This window comes from Equus caballus, chromosome 3 (genome assembly GCF_041296265.1).
Source record: "Equus caballus isolate H_3958 breed thoroughbred chromosome 3, TB-T2T, whole genome shotgun sequence".
NCBI lineage: Eukaryota > Metazoa > Chordata > Mammalia > Perissodactyla > Equidae > Equus > Equus caballus.
In genome coordinates, this window is record NC_091686.1 from 65,575,167 (window position 1) to 65,593,754 (window position 18,588).

The window sequence follows — 18,588 nt, forward strand, 5'->3', positions numbered from 1 at the left end:
TTGTGGGGACAGTGATGAAAAGTTTTAAAATTGATTGTGGTAATGGTTGCACTACTCCATAAATGCACTAAACATCATTGACTTGTATACTTCAAATGGGTGAATTTTATGATACATGAATTATATTTCAATAAAGCTGGGTTTTTTTAAGTTGCTTTTCTCTCATTTCGTCAAATAGATATTTATGAAGTAGTTACTCAGTACAAATTACAGGGTTAATAGTGAAGTATATAAGATACACAGTAGACCTTTGTCCTTCACAAGGGATGATTCTGGAAACCTTTCCAAATCACCAAATAAATGATCGCTACTAGGGCTGAGACATTGCACAACCACAGGGAGTGTCATTCATTTTGGAATCTATGTGAATGGTGTTCCCAGGAGTCAGGCAGAGCAAAATCTCATGGCCATACGAGGCGGTCCTGGCTACCACTAAGACACGAACATGTGGCTTTCTTTCCTGGAACTCCCCCGGCCCATTACTACCAAAGAACCAACTCTTCTTTTTTTCACTTTGCAAAAATTATTGAATATGTGCCAGTGGATTGGGATGCAGATGGTGGTTGGTGAGCCAGGCTATATGGCTTATTCCCCACTGGCACTGCCAGCACTCATGAGAATCTACAAGGAAATGTTCCACGATCAATCCTACTGCCTGGACTCCACCTCATTCAAATATTTATGAAAGACATGCCAATCCATCATGTGGTTCTAAATTGTCAATCTTATTTACAGGCAAATAATCATTTTCTGCATATTTTAAACATCTTTTTCAAAATATACTAATTGCCATCCACTGTTTACTCTGGTTTTTTGAATTGCCAATTAAATATACAACTGTCTGTGCTTTTGAAGTAAATATAGTTAGCAATGCAAATACTTATGCTTATTGATCAAACACATTTGTGTTCACTTCCATCCCAACCCACAGAGATGGAAGCTGTTGATCTTTAACCAAATGGCACTGCACACACACATTTTCTTCTATAAGTCAGAGAGAGTGGGAAGCAACTAGTCATATCCGTAAAAGAACATCTGTGTCTGTGTAAGGGGTGGGAAAGCAGAAAAAATGGAAATGACCAAACTGCAACCATGTTAGTATCTGTGCCCGTGGATCATATGACCACGCAGGACTAATTCCCCAAAATCATTTGTTCTATTTAGTTTTTTGAAAAAAACATTTAATTATGATGATATACTTCAGACATATACGGCATAAAGAATAATGAAGCATCCCCACGTCTACTACCACCCTACATAAGCAATAAATACACTTGGAGCCCCTGATCCCATTATTCTCTCCGCTATTTATTTTCAAATGATTTGGGAAAGGACAAAAAGGATCCTTTTCAGGAACTGCAGGACAAAAGATGAGTCCAACATTCTGTAAAGATACTGCCGTTTACAGTCTGATATAAAGGGGCTACCTGACGAGAGCCAACTCCACTCCGCCAGATCCATTCTGCAGGATGCCTCAGATACTCACTACTCCCTCTTTTATGCCACAGCAGCAGAGCCTCCATACAGAGGTAAAGAAACATACCTCACCTCTTCATAACTGATAGGTTCATGAGCACAGCATGAATGCCTATATCTCTGAATGTTTATTTCTGAAACAAAATGTTATAAGCAACTAAACACAGACCTCTTCTCTCATAAATGTCCTATAAATTTATCTATTTATCTTTAGGGAAAAAAATATTCAATTAGGAGCTTATCTACTTTCCAAACCTTCTTACTAACTCTGGCCAAAGAGAACTTTAAATCCTCTTTTTCACATGGACAAAATAGCCCAGACCGGCCCAGTGTCTTAGTGGTTAAGTTCGTGCACTCCACTTCAGTGGCCCAGGGTTTGAGGGTCTGGATCCCTGGCATAGACTTACACACCGCTCATCAGCTCACACTGTGGTGGTATCCCACATACAAAATTGAAGAAGATTGGCACAAACACTAGCTCAAGGACAATCTTCCTCAAGCAAAAAAGAGGAAGATTGGCTAAGATCTGTTGCCAATCTTCCTCACCAAAAAAATAAATAAATAAATAAAGCCCAGACCCCAGGCTATTGCAGGCAGCCAGTGTCAGTGAGAGGCAGGAAGATGAGGACGTAAGGTAGGGGGAGTAAGAGACGGTTGACCCCTAATTCAGCACCTCAACTCCTGAATCCAGAGAACACACAGGACATTGAAACAATATGGAAAGTTGACTATACTGGGTTTCCTATATGGTCTGAGAAGGCAATGAATTCTTCTATCATCTAATATTTACTGTGAATTTGTTTCTTGCATTAGATTCTATCTCCTAACAGAGACCTGAGGGACTAGCCCTAGGACGGTTATGCTTGGTAAGAGGAGTAGAGAAGAATGGATAGCTTTAGTGCTTTCTCCATTTGATAGGCCTGGCTGGGCATCATGAGAACTTGGGTCCTAGAGAGGGAAGTGGGGGAGGGGAGGAGGGAGACAAAAGGGCTGGCCCTGGCCGTTTTCTCAAATGTCAGGCCCACCACCCAGGCTCTGAAACTTAGATTATAATCACAGCCCTCTTATTTTCTGCTAACAGATGTTGAATCCCCGAGTCACTACATCGTGACCACATCCTTGCAATCTGAGTAAAATCCCTGGTATTAGAAAGAAAAGAAAGTTGAAAGCCTGCTCCTGCTGAACCATAATCAACTCTCTCAAGACCTATTTTTTAATTTGCTTTTTGTTTCATGTCATCTTTCTATATTCCCTGTTTATATGAGCGTAGCGTTCCCTTGACATAAAAGAAAATGCTAAGTAAAGATGTGGACAGAAAAAGAAACATCCTGCACACCTCATGTGTTCTTTACCACGTATTTATATCTTACTTCTTGCCAAAAACACCTATGGATGACTCTATAAGAAAGAAATACACACACACACACATATATATATATACACTCAAATATATATTGATCATGCAAACCATATATACAGATGTGATAAAGTAGAAAGAAAAAATCATGACAATGATTTAAAAATTAATACAGTCACTGGAACTGAGCATTAAGAATAGCTTTGAGCCTCCAGACAATGCAGGCAAAGACGGAAAAACAAGTTATGCATAGTCTTGCAGCAATGGGCAACGATCTGAGTTTACCTAAGGGGGGCTGTTCTTTTCTCTTACGACACATCAAGTTAAACCAAATCTTATTTAGTTTAAGAAATGTTGTTCCCAGTCTCTCCGTCTTATTTCAGCCATTTGAACTAGTTAAGATATATTTCATGAACATTCTCTTATATCTTTAATCCTTAATTATTTCTCCAAACCATAGGAACTCCAGATTCACAGAAATTGCAGTTGAGCCTATTCCAGCTCACCAGCAGACACACACATCATAGACACCCATAACACGTTCCCAGAAGCATTATCTTAATGCAATAGGTTATACACGGAGGATTAAGAGATGAAAGGAGAGGCTGCATATCCTACTTCTTAATCTTCTGCCATTTCTGCTTAAGAAAAAGAAAGACATTTCAGTAAACTAAAAACAAAAAAACACACACACACACATAGTAAATATCTAAGACAGGTTATACAGTCAGATCTTTAGAAATTAAGTAAAGTCGATAACCAAATAGGCCCACAGACTTATTTGCAGCTCTTTAACCAATAAACAGAAAAATAGAAGGGCTCGGCTAAAAAACCCAATGTCTAGAGATGAATTGGATTTTGTTGCCACTAAGCTGGTTTACAAGAAATGAAGTAATCTGATGCTCAGTGGCCAAGTCTCTTTAATCATGGATGGATCAGCATTTAGAAAACTATAGAAAACAGATCCTAGGCCAGACCTTCAGTCTTTAGTGAAGGTCATACAATTGAAGCAAATAGCTTTGAGAGTCTAAGAAAAGAGTAGACAGATCATCCCCCCTTGAATATGAAACACACATGCTTCTCTAACCTAATTAGGTAGCGACTCCTCCAAAACAAAGAGTTTTCAAATTACTCTAAAAAATTGCTGCCTGATTCAGATGCCAGGTCCCCCAACCAAAATCTCATTTTCCCGTATATGCTAGTACTCAGTATACTGCCTGACTCATAGAAATATTCTGCTGGCACAGCTGCCCTAAGATTGTTTTGTATATCCACGCAGTTCAACAGGTTTAAATTAAATAAAATAGAATTGTAATACAGGCAAGATTGTTTCATGTGAATTCTAGAATGAAGAGTTTTTTTTAGAACAGTACTGTTTTGTGTTGATTAAAACACATGGATCCCAGGAAGTTGTAGAAAACACTAGAAGAACTCACTACTGAATGTTTCCTCATTCACTGTAAATTTTTTTCCCACCATGGAATATTAGATTAAATAAAGCTGGTGTGAACAATGAATTTGCAGTTCACTGAACCTTTACTGAGTCAATTTTACTGAACCTGTCCTTCTGAACAACTGTGTGGAGAAAGTTAAGTGCTGTGTATAAATTCAAGTGATTTGCTTTGAATTTCTTAACATTCTAGTTCAGCCTGTAGTTTGCAATCCAAAAAGCCAAAACTTGCTTTATAAGCTTTCAAAATGTTCAGTATACTCAAAGAACAATGTGGGAAGCAGATTTTACATATCTTCTGCATTTAATATTTTATTTTATAATATAGTTATCAAAGCTTCCAAATGCTAATTTGATCATATTTCTAAAAATTCTGTAAATAGTTAACTCTTCAACTAAAGTAGAAATTGACTATGGTAAAATACAGAGTAAAAAAGTCCTTTGTCTCTGACCCAGGAGTCTTATGTCTTCTATCAGCATCCATGAAACTGTGGCAGGCTAACCTGTTAGCTTGCTAGTGGGGTAAATTCTCAGATCCTTCACAGTTCTTGACAACTGTCATCCAATTAACATAACATATGTGTCCTGATGAGACCTGGATTGATACACTAACATATTTTCCCTTTCTTGTTCTCCAAATCAGGCATATGTGTTAGGGAACACGACAAAAATCTCACTTTCATCTTCTAATTTTATCAATCACTTCTTTCCTATGAAAGTCATGCCTCTATATATCCATCATATTTATATTATTATGAAGGTTTATATAATTCAATTTACCAGGCTAATATCATCAAGCCCTTTGGGGGACAATTTCTAAAATTATATATATTCCCTAACACAAAACTCAAGTGCCAAGGACAAACTTACTTGTACCCTCTAATACAAAATCTAGGAAAGATGCAGAGATGGTAATGAAAACGATGCTGGACTAAATTTTCTGAACCAAACTCTAATCACATTGTCTACTTTCTCAATAACCTTTAGTGGTTCTCCACTCCAGCAATGGAAGCCCTTTATAGTTTGATTCAAATTTATATTTTCAAATTTATTTCCTACTACTTTCTTTATACACTTTACAATTTAGTTATATATAACCATTACAAAGCATGAAACTGTCCTATACTTTATATTTATTTTATTGAGATATAATTCACCTACTGTGCTATTTACCTTATTAGAGTATATAGGTCTGTGGTTTTTAGTATATTCACAGTGTTTTACAACCATTACCACTATCTAATTTCATAACATTTTTTATTACCCCAAAAAGAAGTTCTGTGCTCACTAGTAGTCACTCTCTAATGCGCCCTCCCCACAGCCCTTGGCAACTACTAATCTACTTTCTGTTTCTATGGATTTGCCTATTTTGGACATTCCGTACAAATGGAATCATACAATGTGTGGCCTTTTGCAAGTGGTTCTCTCACTTAGCATGATGTTGTCAAGGTTCATCCACGTTGTAGCAGGAATCAGTACTTCGTTCTTTTGTATGACTGAATAATGTTCAATTGTATGGATATACCATAATTTTGTTTATCCACCAGTTGATGAATATTGGGATTTTTTCCCCACTTTTGATTATTATGAATAGTGTTAAAAATATTCATGTACAATTTTTTGTGTGGACATACGTTTTTATTTCCCTTGGGTACATACCTAGGAGTGGAATTTCTAGGTCATGTGGTAACTCTATGTTTAACTTTTTGAGGAGTTACCCACTTGTTTTCCAAAGTGGCTACACCATTTTATATTCCCACAAGTATGAGGATTCCAATTTCTCCACATCCTTGTCAACACTTGTTATTGTCTGTCTTTTTCATTATAGCCATCCTAATGGGTGTGAAGCGGTACCTCATTGTGGTTTTGATTTGCATTTCTCTGACAACTAAGGATGTTGAGTATCTTTTCATGTGCTTGTTGGCCATTTGTATCTCTTTTTTGAAGAAATGTCTAACCAAATCTTTTGCTCATTATTAATGGGTTTGTCTCTTTTCCTCGTTAAGTTGTAAGAGTTCTTTCTTCTTTTCTTTTCTCTTTTTAATTTTAGCTTTATTGACGTATAATTGGCCATTGTAATAGTTCTTTACATATTCTAGATACTAAACCCTTATCAGATACATGATTTGAAAATATTTCTCCCATTCTGCGTGTTGTCTTTTCACTTTCTTAATAGTGCCCTTTGAAGCAAAAGTTTTAATTTTGATAAAGCCAATTTATCTATTTTTTTTCTTTGGTGGCTTGTGCTTTGGGTGCCATATCCAAGAAACCATTCCCCAATGCAAGGTCAGGAATATCCCATAATTTTTTAAAATTTAGATATATAATTCATATACCATACTTAAAGACTTTTTATTCTGAATATAACATTTACACCAAAAAGTACACCCAACATAAATGCATAACTTAATTAATTATTATAGAACCATCTCCCAGATCAAGAAACAGATTGTTGCCAGATCCCCAGAAGCCTTCCACCAGCGCCCCACCACTGCTTCCCAATCATAACACCCTCTCACCTGCATGACAAGATCGTGGTTCTTGAAGGCAAGTCCCAAGTTAGATCCTTGTTTGTTAGATCCTACAGCATTTATTACAGTATTTGATACAATATTTGATAGTAAATATTGTTAAATGAAGAACAAAGAATGGAAAGTCAGTTAACTTTACTATCTAGTAGCGTTTCCTGTAAATTTTTGATTGGCGAAGAGGTTTAAGTTATTGCACAAAGCTGTGTTTCTCAATCTGTTTTTGTTTTTTGCGTGTTTGTTTTGTCCCAATCCACCTGAGGTGTATGACACATTTTGATCAATTAATGGCTCACTCGAGGTAGGGGAAGGAAAATAATAACATTAATAATAAAATTGCTTGTATTTATCTATTGCATGCTTACCATACACCTGAAACTGTGCCAAGCATTATATCAGTCAATCTTCACAACACCCTTAATGAGATAAGTCTATTTTTATATCCCCCTTCTCCCTTCCCCACCCCCCTCCTTCTTTTATTTTTACCAACAGAAGCACTAAGGCTTACCAAGGCTATGTAACACGCCCAAGGTCACACTACTAACAAACAGCAGAGACAGGATGCAAGTCTAAGCAGTCTGACTCCAGAGCCTACATGATACAACCCTCAGCTCTTCCCAGGTAATTCTGATGCCCGAGGTACCTGAGAGCTGCCCTTAAATCTGTTTAGGTAAAAAGATGCTCACTGGATCCCTGGTGTCTCTTTCAGGTGGTCTTTTAGATGTCCGAGCCTGGGAACAGTAAGTGTTCCATAAATGATGTTTATTATAACACATTTTCTTGTGGTTGGATATTGGACCCATTCTTGATGCATTCATGTGTCACCTTCTGACTGGGTTAGCAGGCTTCATGGGTTTTATGACTGAGAAACGTCCCTCCCACTTTAGGAAACATTCCAACCATCTCTGCTTTCAGATTTGCTACATAAGGGGAAGCACGTGGCCATAAAGAAAGATGGAACTAGTACTATATATAAGAGATAGTTACCTTCAGGTATCCTTAGAGCTGTGTGATTCCATAAAAAGATACCCATAGTAGATTAAGGGTTACTCAGAGGTGCTTTCTTTGGTCAAGAAATTCACCCCTTCTTTTTCGGTATGAAGATAAGTAACTTTTCACAACAAAAGTGGAATTGGGTATTACAAAGTAGTGCCTGCACACACACACACACACACACACACCTTCTACCTCTTCCCCTTAAAAAGGCACCAACACAGCACAAGATAGGACCTTGATACCCTTGGCAAATTTTTGGACCAGCTTTTAGCGGGAGAATAACCAAGACTTGACTACAGAACTCTCCATTTACATCACTACTTTCTATTTACAGCCTTAGTGACAGGCTCTCATCTGATCATAGGGTATTTGTCTCATTTATGCATGTATTAGATGAATTAAATTCTGCTTGAAATGTGGTATGCTAAATTGCCCATGGTTGGCTTGGTGTAAGCACTCTAATAATATAATGAATTCAGCTTGAGCCTAGAGAACACATCCTTGGCAAAAGCCTTCTTGGCATTTTCAGCCTCATTCATTAAGTGGGGATACATTTTCTAAGAGCTTCATTAGCAGTTGAAGGTGGGAACAATCTATTAGGCCATGCAATTATCCTTTGATAGCCAGGTCAGTGCTGTTCCAGACACTGTTCTATAAAATGTGGCAATGCAGCCACAGTTTGCAGCTCTGTGAAAAACTCTCACCCCATCAAAAGAGGCCATTTTAAAAAATTACAACTTACACTGATTGTATGTCAGTTTTTCTTTTTATCCTTGGGTTTTTCTTAATACTTATTTTGCTATCCAAAAGTGCTCTCTAATTTGTGGGTAAGTTTATTTTAGCTCTGACAGTAACTTGCTTTCCAAGCACTGTATCTAAAGGGTTGTTCCACAGAGTAGAGTGAATAACATATTCTGTCTCTTGAGAACTGACTTTTAAGTGTCTATTGCTTTGTGGTTTTCACAGTATTTTCACACATAAAAACTCATTTGATCCTCGCAGAATTGCTGTGAGGTGGACAGAGAGACACAGTGAACAAGTACAGTGAATCGCCCCGAGTCTGGGGTTGAATCACTTGGTCTTTAAGTCTCTTCCCTCAACTGTAAAATGGGGTTTATAAGAGGGCATGCTTCATAGATGTGCTGTAAGGAATAGTCAGTTAATGCACACAGAGCATTAAGTTTGGGCACATATTAGTACTAATTAAGCATTAGCTATAATTTTTGTTTTTAAAAATGTTTTTAAATCTGTGTGTGACAATGAAAGGTGAAGCTTTAAATAAGGAGAGACTTTTAGAATTTTACCAGCTAGAACTTAGCTGACTCATTCTTGATATTTTTCACCTTAAATTTCAATCTTCCTCCCTATAAATCTCCATAATCTTCAACCGTCCATTGTCTTGTCTTTTCAGATTAAACCTAGCTTCATTCTTGACTTACTGGAATTCCACCTGACCCCAATCCTCTTATCCATCTAGGGTACTATGTTACAAGGTTATGGGCAAAAGAGAAAAGAGGAAAAGGAGATGATTAGGAATTCAAATGGGAGATCTGGCTGGCCTTGCCCTTAACAGCTTGCTACGCACCCTCCTATCAGCAGCCCCTCGCTCACTCCCCACCTTCCAAAATCCACCCTACTCTAGAAAAGTTGGCCTTGTCAGTTCTGGAAGGAGTTGACCAGAACCTATGGTCACAACCAAAATTTCCTCATAAATACTGACAGGCTTCTGATAGCAATATCCCCACACTGAACCACCATAACAAACAAAACACTGTACCATCTCATATTAGAAATAGCTTTAACAACAAAATCTTAGTTAACCTAATGTATAAATTATATATATACTGCATATGTATATATGAATTGTTTTGTTTTGGCTTTATCATAATTATGAATTAAACTGGAAATAAAAATGAACCCAAGTTCGTTATAGAAAATAATAGCTAAGTGGTAACTATTGAAAGCTCTAAGACACAATTATAAAACTGCAAAAAGTCCTAAACAGGAGACAAGAAATTCTGCTTATTTGTTCTTTCCAAGAATGCTGCAGTGAATGTCCTTGTACATACACCACCGTGTACATGAGTGAGTGTTTCTATAAGTTCAAACCCTAGAAGTGGTGTTGTGTGAGTTTGTAATTCTAACAGATGCTGCCAAAATGCTTTCTCTGTAGACGTTGTATCAATTTATATTTCCACTAGTGATGTATAGGAATGTGCTCTATATTTGGAATGTTTTCCCTCTCTCCTGCCAAATCTTGGCCTATGGGATAGGAAAAATGAATCCCAGCCCTTTTGATGGAGCCTATCACTCTGCCTTGTAGTTGAGAGTACACTTCTCTGGGGGGCTGAATCTTGTCCTCTAAGCTGTTAAGGGAGCCTCTTTGTTCCTCCTTTATGTTAATTCAAATATTATCTGCTGTCTGTATTTTCTCATGTCCCACCTTTCAGAATAATAGAGTCAGCCCAAATCAAGCCTAAACTCCTCACTGCCATTTTCAATATTAGGCATTGGAAAGTAGGGGGTGTGCCTTGGAAGTCAGCCTTATAACCAAGTCATGCCTCTAAGTCCTGGTTCTAACTTCCTCAAGCCTGTGCAACTGAGGGTTCAGCACACCTCAAAGCTAATCAAACTTATTCAAAGCATGTCTAGGTTTATGAAATCTAAATCTAGGTTTATATATCTCCATCTCCAGGCTTCCCACGCTTCCTCTTTCTCCTCACTAACTTCCCCGAGGATCACCAACTGCAGTTTCAGTGGCTTCCGGTGTGAGGTCTCAGAGCCTGGTGAGGATCAGCACAGTACACAGGGGGCGGTCACCACGAGCCCTGCCTTCGCTTGCTCTAGGCTGGAGCTCATTACTTAGCTGTCCCCGTGTTAGTCTTTCTCACCAGTATTTGCTCTGTCTTTTATTGTTTCATGATCATTCTCCTTCATCTGTAATTTAAAGGCAGACTGGCCTGAATTTGAGTCCCAGAGGGACCATGAACAGGCCATGTGATCTTGGGCAGCTTATTTAACTTCTCTTAGCCTCAGTTTACTCCTCAATAAAATGAAGATGGGGGTCGGCCCGGTGGCACAGCGGTTAAGTTCACACATTCCGCTTCTCGGCGACCTGGGGTTCACGGTTCGGATCCTGGGTGTGGACATGGCACGACTCGGCAAAAGCCATGCTGTGGTAGGCATCCCACGTATAAAGTAGAGGAAGATGGGCACAGATGTTAGCTCAGGGCCAGTCTTCCTCAGCAAAAAGAGGGGGATTGGCAGCAGTTAGCTCAGGGCTAATCTTCCTCAATAAATAAATAAATAAATAAATAAAATGGAGATGACATGCTTACCTATCTGGATTTTGGGGAGGGCCAAGAAAACATGTATAAAAACCACGCATCACAAGGGTTGGCACAAAACACAAATACAACAAATTATAGTTTCCTTCTATTACTCCTTTGGCAAAGAAGTGAAACTCCGCTAACAATATTTGACCTTTTCTTAAGCCTATGCTGTCATTGCATCTTCAGCCCCAAGCCCAGGCAGGTTCCTTCTTCATCTCTTATTATTGCTAATAAGTGTAAAATTAAACAAACAAACAAAAAAGAGATTCTTTTATTGCCCATAGGACTTGATTTTTGTTGTTGTTAGTTTTGATTAGTTTGATTATTTTCGCAAGGCTCCTGCTAATTCTGGATTTAGATTTACTGCTATTATTATAAGGTGAATGTTTTAGATTGTCCCATGATTAAATGCATTATTATTATTGACTAAAAGCCCAAAGCATCCAGGAAACAGCAGAGCCCCTATTTCTGCATTAGGTGAAAAATATTACAGAGTTGGCGGTGCCTCAGGGCCTGAGGCTTACAGACCCTGTGCTCAGTTCCCGAGAAAGTCTGTCTACAAGGCAGAAGACACTTGATTCATACAACTGTTTCTCCAACCAAAATCTCTATCTTGCTAATAACAATAAATTGTACTTGTCTGGAAAATTCACAGGGCAAGTTAGAAGAGCATATAAAAGAGGAAGAACATGGACGAGCAGATGCCGTGGGAGAAGAGAAAAACAGTTTTGCTTTCAGTCTGTCTGATTAGGCTGTGATAATGCCCTCTACACAACTGTCCATCACCGCCTCCCTTAGGTCAGACCAGAGTCTGACCCGAGTGCCTAGGCGACAAAGGGCAAACAATGCCAAATTCAATTTTAGCTGATCCTTGAAAGAAGGAAAAAATATCTTCAAGGAGCCTGTTGAGAGCACCACATGAACCCCACATTTTTCATTTTCGACACGTTGGATCTTGTGTTAACACTTTATGATATAAAATAGAAAGGAAAGAGTAAGATAGAGCATAGAAAGACAAATGTGTAAATGCTGCCCAGGCTCCCAATCTTAGGAATTTAATCTCTTCCCTGGATCCGCTTTAAAATTTTATTTCCAAAAGTGACACTTTCCCGTTGAGGGCGTAGATGTTTTTCTAGGGGAAAGAAAAACCAACTCTATTCAGGCCTGTTATATATGACACACAACTAATTTTTCAAAAAACTTTCAGTTATTAGGAAAGAATAAAATTATGGTCCTCAAGGCCCAGCAATCTTGTATTTGTCAACAATCTAATATTCATGGACTTCAGGCTTTTTTGAATGATTAGTTGATTTCTGTGTCAAACCAGGTCCCCTGAGGAACAAATGCCACAGTGGAACCAAAGGTGTAAGACATGGGCTGGCGGAAACAGGAAAGATCTGTGGAAGGTAAAGGGCAGAGGGGTCAGGAATAGGAGGGGAGAGCCTTCTGACCACAATGCATGTCTGACACATGTGAAACGAGAGAGGGAAGGAAGGAGGACTGAGAAGAAGGAGCTTCAGCCTGCAGTGCAAGTCTGAGAAAGTCTTGGCCAGGTTGATGGGGAGCCCTAGAGCAAAGACTGCCCATCATAGCAGCCATCAGGCATCAGCTGGTATATGCAGATACACCTTGGATAAAGAGGTGATGTGCATCAACCTTGCTAAGAAGATTCAAGTGAAGTCTTGATCTTTTTATTGAGGGAGATTAAAGAGCCTCTGGATATTTGAAAATTTCAAGATACTGGTTCTTAGTGGATATTAATTCCAAAACACCACTGGAGATCAGTAGTCAAAGAGCAGACTGATGGTACTCAGGTGAGGTCTGGGCCCATGTCTATCTTACAGGACCCACCCTATGGTTATTTCCTTAGTTCTTGAGTGTATAATTGATGTAGATATGCTTGGAAACTGGTCTAATCGCCACACTAGGATGTGACAAAAGAGATAATACTGTCAGAGGGTCAAGTGGAAGCCTTTGGAACTGCCTCCACCCCAGCCCAGACAGTAAACTAAAAGCAATGCCACATCACTAGGAACTGTCAAGATTAATGGCACCACCAAAGACTGGAAAGACGCAGGTGTGGCAGTTCCTAATATGCTCATTTAATTTACCTGTTTGTCCTGCACAGAGGATATATTCATCTTGGATAATTATTATGGATTACTGTAAACGTAATCAGGCAATGCCAAGTGTAGCTGTTGTTCCAGATGTGATAACTGTACTCGAGCAAGTTAGCACAAGTATCTGGCATCTGGTATGCAGCTATTGATTTAATTTTTTTCCCTTCAAACAGTTCTCAAGGATCACAAGCCTTTTGCTTTCTACTAACAGGGACAACAACACAGCTTCACTCTCTTATCTGAGCGTTACGTCCCCTCTTCTGCCCTCTGTCATAGTCTAGTCCCCAGAGATCTTGATCATCTTGCCATCCCGCAGAACATCACATTTGTCTACCTCATGGAGGATATCATGCTAAATTGCTCCTTACGACCAGGTGGTGGTAAATATCTTTATGCTTGTTTCCTATATTAAATTTCCTCTGCTGAAATAAGTACTATAGATTCTATTTTCCTTTCTGATACAACTCCAAATGCCACTCTTCAAACAAAAAATGATGGGTCAAATGTGTAAACCAAACCAAAAAGTATTGCCAAATGTCTAATATTTTTTCATGAAAGTCTGAGTTTCTCCATAAAAGTCACATATCTTTCATATGATTGGTATAAGTACCACATGAGCTATTCAAACAAATTTCACTACTGGACTCAGAATTACCTTTGACTCTATACGATACTGGAGTAAATTCTAGTCCTTTGGCTAATTCCTCACTGTCTACAGGGCAAAAAGCCTGTTAAGAGCTGAATTGTATCCCGTGCAATTCACAGGTTGAAGACCTACCCCCAGCACCTCAGAGTACGACTGTGTCTGGAAATAGGGCCTTTAAAGAAGTGATCGGGTTAAAATGAGGCTGTTAGAGTGAGCCCTAATCCCAAACTGGTGTCTTCTAAGAAGAGGAAATTTGGACACACACAGAGACATGAGGGATGTGCACACACAGAAGGGAGACCATATGCGGACACAGCAAGAAGGCGCCATCTACAAACCAAAGAGAGAGGCCTCAGAAGAAACCAAACCTGCCGACATCTTGATCTTGGACTTCGAGCCTCCAGAACTGTAGGAAAAATTTCTGTTGTCTAAGCCACCCAGTCTGTGTGAGGTATTTTATGGCAGTCCTAGCAAACCAACATGCAGCCTAGGGTATAAAGACGGAATACGGCTTTTAAACAGTCAGTAGTAACAAAGTTCACAAGACAAGGGTACAAGTGTCTTTGTCCTTGTGTTTGTGCACCTGTGTGTCTATATGGATCCCCACCTTCCCCAGCCTTTCGCTCTCTTGATAACTCTTTCCTGTTTTGTTTTTGGGGGACGGGAGTTTTTATTTGACCCCCTCTTTCTCTTTCCTTCCCCAAAACTCTCTTCCCATTAACCAGATAACACTAAGGATAGTTACTCTGTGTTAACCACTGTTCCAAGAGCTTTACTTCCATTAACTCATTAAAACCTCACAATGATCTTATAAAGTAATTACCACCTTTTATCCCGGTTTTATAAATGGGGAAATAGAGGGACAGAGAGGTTAAATAACTTGTCCAAGGCACACTGTTAGCAAGTGACAGAGCTCAGATTTGAGCCCCAAAATTCTGGCTCTAGAGCTGATGCTCGTAATCATTATGCTGTGCCCAATCTTACATAAGAGAGAACGTTGCCTGTGGTCCATTCACAAACACACTCTTTTTATTGGATTGAAGGCAAACGGAGAGAGCATTTTAGATCTCATGCCTAAGTTAAAGTCACTTTTAACCTTATGTAACCCTGAACACTTTTCCTTGGTAAGTAATATTAAAAAGCTGTCTTTCTTGGGAATGGCTGAAGTGCATACACACATAATCCAGAAGAATCATATATGTACAACTTCTAGATTCAAAAATAAAAGTTCTAATGATAACGAATGTCTGCCTTGATATTGTAACTAACATAGGAGTTAACCCTATTTGATCTTCACAAGAACCTTGTGACTTAGAAGGAGCAGGTACATTATCCATGCTTTACGGATGCAGAAATTGAGTCCAGGAGAGACTGATAAGGAGGGAGACGGTAAGGCCATGAGGAGGGACTTTTGGTATCAACTGCAGGGCCCCCAGCTCTTCTACGCCACTCTTACTGCTTCTCAGAGAAGTCAAGTGAACTGCAACACTAATGCCGGCCAAATCAACTACTGTGACATTACTTTAGCCAAAGCACGGAGAAGAGGCAACGCAGTTAGAAGCAGGATTTTAAAGTTTTCTGTGCCTTAGCCTAGACCACCTCGTGACACAGCATCAGCAGAGGAAAAAGTGGATCCATGCCACCATATCTGGCTGTGTGCGATTTTCCTCCATTGATTTTTTTTTTCTCCATATACTGCTCCAACTTGATCTTGTTTAGTGAATGAGCTCTGACGGCAAACCAAGCCTGAATAAAAAGCTCCCCGCTGAAGCGCTGTCACCGCCGCTCAACCTAGGCTCCCCGGAACTTTGGCAAGCGGAAGAATCCTTTGTCTTCAGACTATGACAAGAGTGGAAAAAAATCCCAACTATTCGGCTGTGTAGCATCGTTCAAGCATGCCTTAATAGGGAAGGTCTAACGAGGAATGTTAGTCTTTGAAAAATCGAGCTTTAAAAACTCCCAAAGCATTCTCACTGTATAATTCTACACAATTATAATTAATAGGATTCAAACTACAAACCAGAGATTATGTTACTATTTCACCCCTTTTGATGGCTACGGATGCTGCTTTTCTTTACTGGTTATGTTCAAAGAGATCTTGGCCTGTTAGTACAATCAAATGTGTAGGAGAAAACATTCCTATTCTTCGCGGATTCTGTGGGGGAGCAGGAATAAGAGAGTAAAAGAAAAGCCAATTTTAAACTACCAAACGACCCGCAGCTGCTTTGGCTCTTTCCAATCCCCGCTTCCTCTCCTGCTGTTGACCTATTAATGGATTCCTGCTCCCGAGCTTGGCTCAGCTTTCGGAGGGGAGCCGGACATAAAACCAGCTTGAACAGTTTTTGCAGGTACCCAGAGCTCCTTTCCAAACGCAGGACCCCGGGTTTGGGGCAGGTAACATTCACTTATAAGTATTCCTTTATAATTTCTCCTGAAGAAATTCAAAAGCATTCACCTCCAGCATTGTACTTCATGCGTGGTTAAAAAGTTCCAATTTTAAAAAAAGACAAAGAGGCGTAAAATAGTTCAAAAGTGTGTGTGTGATGAGAGGTTTGTATGGTATGTGAATTATCTCTCAATAAATTTTTTAAAAAATATATGTGTAGTTGGGAAGGAGAAAGAATGGATAAATATAATTGAATACAGAATTTTCCTGATTTTAAAAAGTCATCACTAGAGAAGGGGGTAATGGGAAGTTATTGCTTAATGGACAGAGTTTCAGTTTGGGAAGATGACAAAGTTCTTGGGGGAAAAAAAGTTCTGAAGATGGATGGTAGTGATGGTTGCACAACAATATGAATGTACTTAATGGCCCTGAATTGTATACTTTAAAAAAATGGTTAAAATGGTGAATATTATGTGTTGTATATTTTACCATAATAAAAAAGTCATCACTATTTTTTAATTAACAAAAACTATTATTACAGAATTACATGTTCATTGTAGAAATCTTAGAAACAGAAATGAAAAAAGAGGAAAATATAAACCACCTAAAATCCCACTACCCAGACACAATCATTTGTAATGTTTTTGTATACATATACTTCCAAATTTTGTGAAAAACATGTAAGTAAATGAAACTGGGGTTTTACTAGGCATATTATTTAGCAACCTTCTCACTCAAAAATGTATGAATATATGTATCTTTCCATGCTGATATCTATATACACATGTATACATATACACACCACATCTGCATCATCATTTTTAGTGGCCCCATTGTTGTTAGACATTTAGATTTTTTCCAGTTGTTTGCTCTTTTAGATAACACATCAGTGACATCCTTGTGTGTACATCTTGCATGACTTTTTCTTTACGATAAACTCAGAGTTATATAATTGTTGAGAAAGCACATTTTTAAGAGTTAATACTTAGTGCCCTCTAGAAAAGACTGAACCAATTTGTACTCTCATGGCAATTGTATGACCTTACTTTCATGACTGCCTAAGTCTTTGGCCATTGGCAACTGATTCAATCATGGCTATGTAACGAAGTCTCCACAAAAACAGAAAACAACAGCCCGTTGCCCTCTTTTTTGGAGAGGAAAAAGGGAACCAGAATGCTTCCGTGTGCCACCATGCCAGTCCCCAAGCTCCTTTGCTCAGGACCTTGCCCTGTGTGTCTCTTCATCTGGCTGTTGATTCATATCCTTTACTATCCATTGTAATAAATCAGTAATCCAGTGAGGTAACGGGTTTTCTTGCGTTCTGTAAGCTGTTTTAGCAAATTAATCGAACCCAAGGAGAGGGTTGTGGGAACCTCTGGTTTGCATCTGGTCAGTCAGAACACAGGTAATGACCTGGGCTTACGACTGCTGTCTGAAGTGGAGGGTGATCTTGTGGGGCTGAGCCCTTTACGTGTGGAATCTGATTCCATCTCCAGGTAGATAGTATCAGAATTGGGCTGAATTCTCAGATAACCTGCTGGTGTGAGAACTGCATGTTGGTGTGGAGAAGCCTCCACACACACGTTGGAATTGGGTCCAGGAACCCTTCGTACCCCTCCCCCCCATTTAAAATTCCTCTTTTATCATGTACTAAATTCTTATCTATAAAGTGGATCCATTTCTAAATTTTTAATTTTGTTCCATGGTGCCATCTGCCAGTCAATTTGTTCCTGCCTCACACTTTCAGGTATCACACTTCAGGTGTAATTTATATGAAATAAAATGCACAGATCTTAAGTGTATAACTCAGTGTGTTTTGACAAATGCATACATCCAGAGAGCCCACACCACTGTTAAGATAGAAAACATTTCCGTCACCCAGAAAGACACCTGGTTCCTCCGTCAGTCCCCAACCACCCCCACCACAGAGGCAATCATTGTTCTGATTTGTTTTACCAGTAATTAGTTTTGCCTGTTCTAAAAATTTGTATAAATAGAATAATTCAGTAAGCACTCTACTGCGGTCTGCCTTCTTTCACTCAGCACAATAGTTTCGCAGTTTATCCATGTTGTTGCATCGACAAGTAGTTTATTCCTTTTTATGGCTGAACAGTATTCCATTGTGTGGCTATGCCACAATTCCTTTACCCACTCCTTACTGTCAGACATTTAGATTATTTCTAGTTTGGAGCTATTATAAATACAACTGCTACAATCATTCCTGTACAAGGCTTTCTGTGAACATGGATTTCCACCTCCCTCAGAGAACTATACTTTTTAATTACTATAGCTTTATA